Below are 7934 nucleotides of genomic sequence, written 5' to 3'. Positions count from 1 at the left end.
ACTTTGTTTCATACAATGGTAATTATTTTTACAAAAAGTGACAAAGGGGTATAATTAGCAGGTTCAGTATCAGCATCAGAGATGAAGATGGAAGATTGGCATTTTTCTGCATTTATGTTTTTCATGTAAAGTAAATTGGACAGGTGCTTCTTACAGGTCATTTTTAAACTGAGACACAAATTAAAAAAAGATACAACACTAGACCAAAGGATGACCAGTGACTTAAACCTGAAGAATAACCATATTTCCAATTTAAGTGACCTGACAAATTGACACATCAAATGGAGACATGTATTGAGGAATGGTGATAGCCATATAATAATCACATTTAGTGCGAAGACTGAAAGATATTAAAAGGCTAGGTGAATACAAAGACAGTAAATTAACTTTTTGAAAAGAATGACAACAAAAGAGCAAGCAAAATCCCAGAGTTGCAGAAACTGATTGACAAGAACAAAAGAAAGATTGTAAAAACTCAAGACCTATTACAACACAGATTCAATACTTAAGTATTGTTGTTTCAGGTTCTACAATCAGCAAGAAAAAAAAGCAAATGATTTACATACCATGAATCACTGATTAAAAAGATGACAAACAGTGAAATAAATACATTGGAGAATGACATGATTTCAGTACCAAAAACATATTACAGACCTGAACAGCAAGATCACAGCTAAGATTACTAACTGTTACTGTAGTGTTGCAGAAAAAAGAATGACTTAACACGGTTAGTAAAACAACTTGGGTGACGTTAAAATAAAAATGATGTGAATAAAAGCGGGATTAGATCATAGAAAGCAATTTACTTTGCAACCAATACAAATTTAAGTGATCAAATAAAATTGATTAAAAAATCTAAATTCACTCTGAGTTTTACACCAAATTACAAGTTGAGGTTGAACAATCATAAGCATAATGAGTACTTTGAGAAGTGGTCAATGATGTTGATATGGTGCAGGGTAGCACTGACGAAATAGACAAGAGGATGAAGAGTATGACAAAAAAATGGAACTATTTTGGAGAAATGTTTTGCAATAGATGCAGATGCATTAAAAACTGACACAAATGAAAGACTCTCTTTATGTGATAGAATTAATATATTTAATAATGAAAAAACATAGAGACATTCAAAACTGAATTGAATTCACAAATGGGATTAAAGAGACAGAATGTAGATGAATTTTATTGCATGAAACAAACATCAACATACCACTTGGAGGTAAACATTTTATTTGATGAGTTCAAATTGAAAACTGGATCCTTCTCACAAGCTAAAATAAAAATTGACTGCAAAATCAAGATTTGCTACTCGTCAGTACAATAAATTGCTACAACAGAACTTATATTTGGAGGATCAATAGGTAACAGACCAGCATTTGCAGGAAACAACTGTCTTTTCAGGTTTATCCTAATGGATCTGGTAAAGAATTAATTAGACAAGACATGCATGCACGCTGTAAAAGGCTGCTTCGGTCCAAGCTTATTTGGCCGAAATTACAGGATGTTTCTGGGCATATTTCAACCATATGCCACGCTGCTTTGGACAATGTGAAATATTAAGTTTTGTCTTGGATTTAAATGTGACATTAACATTTGTTTGAAATATTATATTTCTCATTATTTCTCTTCAAAGTGAATAATGTGTATACTTAACTTCGTGGGTGAAATTATAATAATTTGGCGCACCTGCTGCCCATCTCCAGGTAGCTGATGAAAGAGTAGTATCAGATTTCATACTGATTACACATGAACCACAGACGCACGAAAAGCTACTGGCAAGTTTTCTCACATACCCACATTGGTAGAGCTCGAGACTCAAACCAATGCAGACAGAGGTGAGATAGCAATGATTGGTAAAGGCGAGGCTTTTCCTCACTCGGCCACCCAGGGCCTCATTAAATTTAGAAACACATTTGTATTACATTTTATGATTTGCTTAAATCACTATTACTCAGGTTTCCACCAAGATCTATCTTGTAAGTGAGAGCTTAATATGTTTGGCATATTATAAAATAAAGAAAATCAAATTGGCTGGATTAATACTTTAGATTTTTGCCAGTTGTCACTGCAACAACAACAATGATTACCAACCAAAATAAACAAAGATAAAACAACTAGGACAATTTTCACTTGAACATAATATCTGATTACCCTGAGGCGCAAGAAAAGCCAACATCGTTGCGATACATCAAAAGAATGAATGAAACAGTCCTCATACTGAGGATGAACAAAACCTCGTCTTGCCTCTGCTATTGCTACGGCAGCGGATGAATATGTTCCTGCAAAAACACAACAATCACAGATACCAGAATTCAAATTTCAGTAAAATAATGGCGAGCTGGAAAATCAGCTGGATATTTTTCCACCCACGTACACAACATGCAAAGACGCTTCACAACTATTGACAAATATGGTTCCTGGACTCACAGCGGTGTTAGAAAACATTGGTCATGCTGGCGTCAAAGCAGACATTGTTATGAATGCAGATTTGGTTATGTGGCTTAGTCATGCAAGGCTGGATTTAAAATTACTACTCCGTGGATTCGCAGTTTTACCAGCGTAATCCTAGACCTCAAAGACACCAGCGCCATCAAATATAAAATTGACAGAAGTATTGAAAAGATTTTTGAGATGCTGGGAAAATATATCAATGCTGGCTTAGGATGACTCTCAAAAGGAGTACATCAGTTGAGGTCCATCTCTCACCATATCAGCCGTTTCATTGATCCAGTGACATAACAACAGCACAAGCAAATGTTGATTGATTTGTTGTTACTGAGTGCAATGAATGTATAGATTAAAAAAAATCTTCCTCGGTTACTTAATCATGCATATATTTACTATTCAAGAAAAGATCCAAATAAGATCCAGATTTAATCTCTTTAATTGATAGATCTCACTTTGTTGAAGTCTTGGAAACTCGCGCATTGCAGGACAGAACTTGAAAAAAAATACACGCACATTCATTAATGTGGATAAAGTCACTTTATGCTGATTGGCAAACATAGTTGTTGTTCATATCATACGAAAAGAAACACCTTTGCTATGCTGTCCAACTGTCGTCTGCAAAAATCTCAGCCTAATGCTGTAAATACGCCTGTCAATTATATTTTTGGGCGTGCTGACATCATACGTCTTAGATAACAGCGCCCCCCCCCCCCCCGTGTTTGTTTGGATTTACGCTAGATGATTTACATTTTGACCTTAAATTGTAATGATGTTTCGAGTCAGACCGTTTACTTTCCATACATTTCATTTAATACCACGTCAGTTGGAATATGAGTTGATCATTCCATTTTGTTCTTCAGACCATTTCACCTAATGCCAGATCATTTGGAATCTGAATACATCATATCATTTTTTTTAGGTTAAATCATTTCATTTTAGACTACATTATTTCATTTAATACCACCTCATTTGGAATCCGAATTCATCAATCTGTTTTGGTCTTTAAACCGTTTCATGCAATACCACGTCATTTGGAATCTGAATTCATCATTTCATTTGTTGGGTTAAATCATTTCATTGCATACTGCGTAATTTCGCTTAATAATACGTCATTTGGATTCAAAATCCATCAATCCATTTTGTTCTTTAAATCATTTTATTTAATACCAAGTCATATGGAATTTAAATTCATGATTTCATTTGTTGAGGTAAATCATTTCATTTTAGACTACATCATTTTATTTAATACCACATCATTTGGAAGCAGATATCATTCCGTTTTGTTCTTTAAATCATTTTATTTAATAACAGATCATTTCATTTAACGCCACATCATTTGGAATCTGGATTCATTATTTTATTTTTGGGGTTCAATCATTTCATTTCATGCTACATCATTTCATATCACCACAACATCATTTGGAATATGAATTCATCATTCTGTTTGTTGGGTTAAATCATTTCGTTTCACACTACATTATTTCATTTCATACCACGTCATTTGGAATCTAATTTCATCATTCGGTTTTGTTCGTTAAATCGTTTCATGTGACACCACATCATTTGGAATTTGGATTTATCATTTCAATTGCTGGGTTAAATCTTTTGATTTCCTACTACATCATTTGATTAATGTAATTCTGGCGGTGAGGGCTGCCCATAGTTGAGAATTTACCCCAACTAAACCATAATATCATGCGTAGATATGATGGACACTTAATAATGCAAGCTGCGCCATGGCATTAATCTCCCTGAAAAGTATGATCCCCAACAACATGGAAAAATACAGCTGGGTCAATTGCAGTTTATCAGTTCCATACAGCTTATGAATTCCTCCTATGGACAAGTTAGCAAACAATCTGGTGGTGGATTACTTCAAAATCACTCATACTGTTCAACCAATACAACCCGCTGATGCAAAAAGGTGTGTATCCATATGAGTACATGAGGTACTGGAACAAATTTACTGCCACTGATCAAAGCGTTTTATTCATCGTTGCGAAGGTATTTCAGAATAAAAATATGAACATGCAAACAAGGTTTAGTCAGCATTTGTATACAAAACTCCCGGTGACAATCACAATTTGTATCTACACACGAATGTGGTGGTGTTCACTGATGTGTTTGAGAAATTTCGTCACATTGTCATATACTTATACAAGCTCAACCCTGACCATTACTTATCATCACAAAGTATAATCTGGGATGCATTCTTGTCTAAACCAAAATCGAGGTGGAATTGTTCACTGACATTGACCAGCACCTGTTGATCGAGCGATCACTTCATAGTGAAATATCCATGTCAAGTCATAGATACAATTATGCCCATAATCCAGACATGGACGGATATCACCCCACTGACCTCAAAAGTTACATCATATATCTTGATACCAATAATTTGTATGGATAGATGGATTTAAGTGGATTGCGTTCCTACACACATTGATCTACAAAAACACGTACACGATCATAACATCCACTTTGATCACGGATACTTCTTTGAAGTCGTCATAGAATCACAGGGGCTCGAATCATTGCTTACAATCAACATGTCGTGCATGTACTATATAATAACTACCACTTCTCTCCTTACTTGTGCGACCTATTTAATAATAAACGCTGATATTTCAAGCTACACTTTGCGTAGCTTAACAAATTTGGTACCACTATTTAGCTCAGGCATTCGACTGTGTTTCTCTATCCAAAGTTTGACTTAATACAATGCCAACCATTTTCCCATGCTACCGCTCGACATGGCCCTGATCGCGCCCGCTTAATATGCAAGTAAAACGCGTTGAATGCTATACTGAACTCTAGTTGGCCAACTGAAAATGACGCGTGATGGCTTAGGTCAGAACTTATAAACTACTGAGATTCATACTCTGTTACCATATATAAAATGATTGGTCATTGAGAAAAAATGCATTCATGCAAATGAAATTGACCAAGGGGGTACACACTTATTCTATCCCCCACGTAATATCTTAATAGCTGTTAAGGTAGCTCGCGCGCACACACACACACACACACACACACACACACACACACACACATATATATATTTGGGCATGCAAAGATGAAGTCACACATCCAGCTAGTTACTCTTGATCCTTTAAGGACCTGCTTAAGAGTTATTATATAGGTCTCAATGGATAGTTTCGTATTTTGACACCCCCCTAATTTTTAAGGTAGAATGCATGAACCTAATTATCACAAGCCTAGCATTTATAAATTCACACATAAGCTAAATCTATAATGTGGTTTAGATTTACTTTGAGTTAGGCTTGGAAATAGGTTGGCTTGTTGGTGACTGCCTGTCACAGTTAGATGAGCATTGGAGATCAAATGCATAACTTGGGCTGCAAATGAGCTGCCGACTTGGCCTGCGTATTTATGTGTGTCTGCTACAGAGGTAAATATCTAAAAATCTAGATGGTTGTGGGGTGATGAAAAGTATGCTAATTTGTTATAGTACTAGTGAACTTTATTCATGCATTAGGCACATACTGATTCTAATAACTGTCTTGTCACAGAAAAATATTCAAAATAGCTATTTCTTGTCAAATATGAATGTAAAATTTAGGGGTTGGTGGCAGTGTTGGTTCAGTATAAAAACCACTAGTTGCATCGGGAATTAACCTGATTACTGCAGTCAAAATCTCACATGTATGCTTTCTACAAAAATCATTAGTTTGTTTTTATTTGTATCTTCAGTGTAAAATTATTCTCATTTTTCTGTAATTGGTCATTGTCGGATGAAAATTCACCAGCTAAACTGTCCAGTGAGACCATAGTACATGTACGACAGGTAAATTGTAAGCAACGATATGAACTCCTGTGCATAGAATATCCTGAGCATTTACATGAGGCACACACTGATTATCTACTGGCCGCAGAAGCGCTGTCAGTACATGGTACATGGTTGTCCCTGTATCAGTGCACGATCATTGATTAGAGACTGAATGAACCAAACTGGTACCAAGCCTTTGAACAAAACACATTAATGTACTACATGTGCGAAATCTGCAGTTGTGCTAGAGATTGGGCATGCGTCTAACCAAGATTCATCAAGTGCTTGGGTTTCATCAACAAGCCTGGATGGCCCATTACATTCAGATGAGTATGAACTTACGCACAAAGGCCACCATGACTATAAGAAGGACTTTTTTTCAAACTCATGAATAATGCTGTGTTTGGAAAAACTGAAAAATCTGTGCAAACGAATACGAGTTGATCTTGTTCGTGCTAGTGAGTAAAACAAACTTCGAACGCTCATCGTGAACCCAAGGCTCATTGCGGATCCAACCATTGAATCCAGAGAACTTTTTGTTGGTGGACTTATTGTTGTTCGCAGTAAAAAAAAATAATCAAAATTCAGGCTGACAAAGTAAATCTATGTGGGTTTGTCCGTTCTGGACTTCTCCAAGCTGCTCATGTACAAATTTTACGATGACAAGATCAAAATGTTTTATCAGAATGGGATCAAGATGATTTATACTGACATTAACTCTCTGCTGAAGCAAATCACCATCGATGATATGTAGGCCGATATCGCACAATCAAGTTTGGTCAATGAATTCCATACCAGTGTGTATCCGAAATAACATTCCTTGTTTAGTCTCTCCAATAACAAGTTTGGTGGCAAGTTCAAAGAGGAATGTTTGGGGTAAATTAATCAAGGAGTGTGTGGGACTGCGACCAAAAATGTACTCGATTGTGGTTGGACCCAAGAACATTAAAAGGTGTTCTGCAAGCGATTGTAGAAAAAGGTCTCAAGCACGAACTGTACCTGGAATATCTTCAATACTGACATGAATTTACACACAGTGCAAATATGATCAAAAACACATCGCATGGGTGCATTACCAATGCACCCGGGTGAGTTTGTTTCCACTCCATACTAACCAAGGGGTACTCCCTGAATGAATCACCAATTACGTATTTGGTCATCATGCCATTGCAAATCACAAGTTAATGTGTCACCACAAATCCTGGTGGTAGTTTCGTATTTGCTGGAATAATTTATGATTCCTTTCATACAAATGTAAGGCTCTGCTTCATTGTACCTGCTGGTCACATCAACAATCATTAACGTGTATATGTAGGTGCACAATTGCCCTTGTCTATCAAGACACGATTGTGTGAGAGAAAAAACAAATCAGCCTGAGGGACTTCATTAGGTGTTTGGACATTGAACCAACAACATTAAATTGTTCTTGATACTGGTAAAAACATTTGCCACACCGCTTGTGTGGCCAACTATACTCGAGCAACCCCATGACTGACCTTGGCTGCACTGGTTAACTGTTCCACAGCGGCTTCACCTCTCCAATACCCATGTGGTCTGTGGTATATTTATGGTAAAGTCCATTGTTTATTGGTTTATATCGGTATACTTTTTAGTTTAAATGAGTGATGTTTTTCCACCCCCAAATACAATCTTGGCTTTCATACCTCCTTTGATAATCCGTCATGTGATTCGTCCT

General features: G+C 36.3%; 1 protein-coding gene across 1 annotated transcript in view; it reads left to right on the top strand.

Annotated features, from left to right (window-relative positions):
- The window catches only part of LOC149808367 (uncharacterized), a 214959-nt gene that overhangs the window by 112955 nt on the left and 94070 nt on the right, over window positions 1-7934 (top strand). The gene's annotated exons all lie outside the window — the stretch shown is intronic.

Source organism: Sinohyriopsis cumingii, chromosome 1 (assembly GCF_028554795.1).
Source record: "Sinohyriopsis cumingii isolate HCF-2022 chromosome 1, ASM2855479v2, whole genome shotgun sequence".
Classification (NCBI taxonomy): Eukaryota; Metazoa; Mollusca; class Bivalvia; order Unionida; family Unionidae; genus Sinohyriopsis; species Sinohyriopsis cumingii.
Note: the sequence above shows the minus strand (reverse complement) of the source record. Positions and strands in the feature narration are given on the sequence as shown.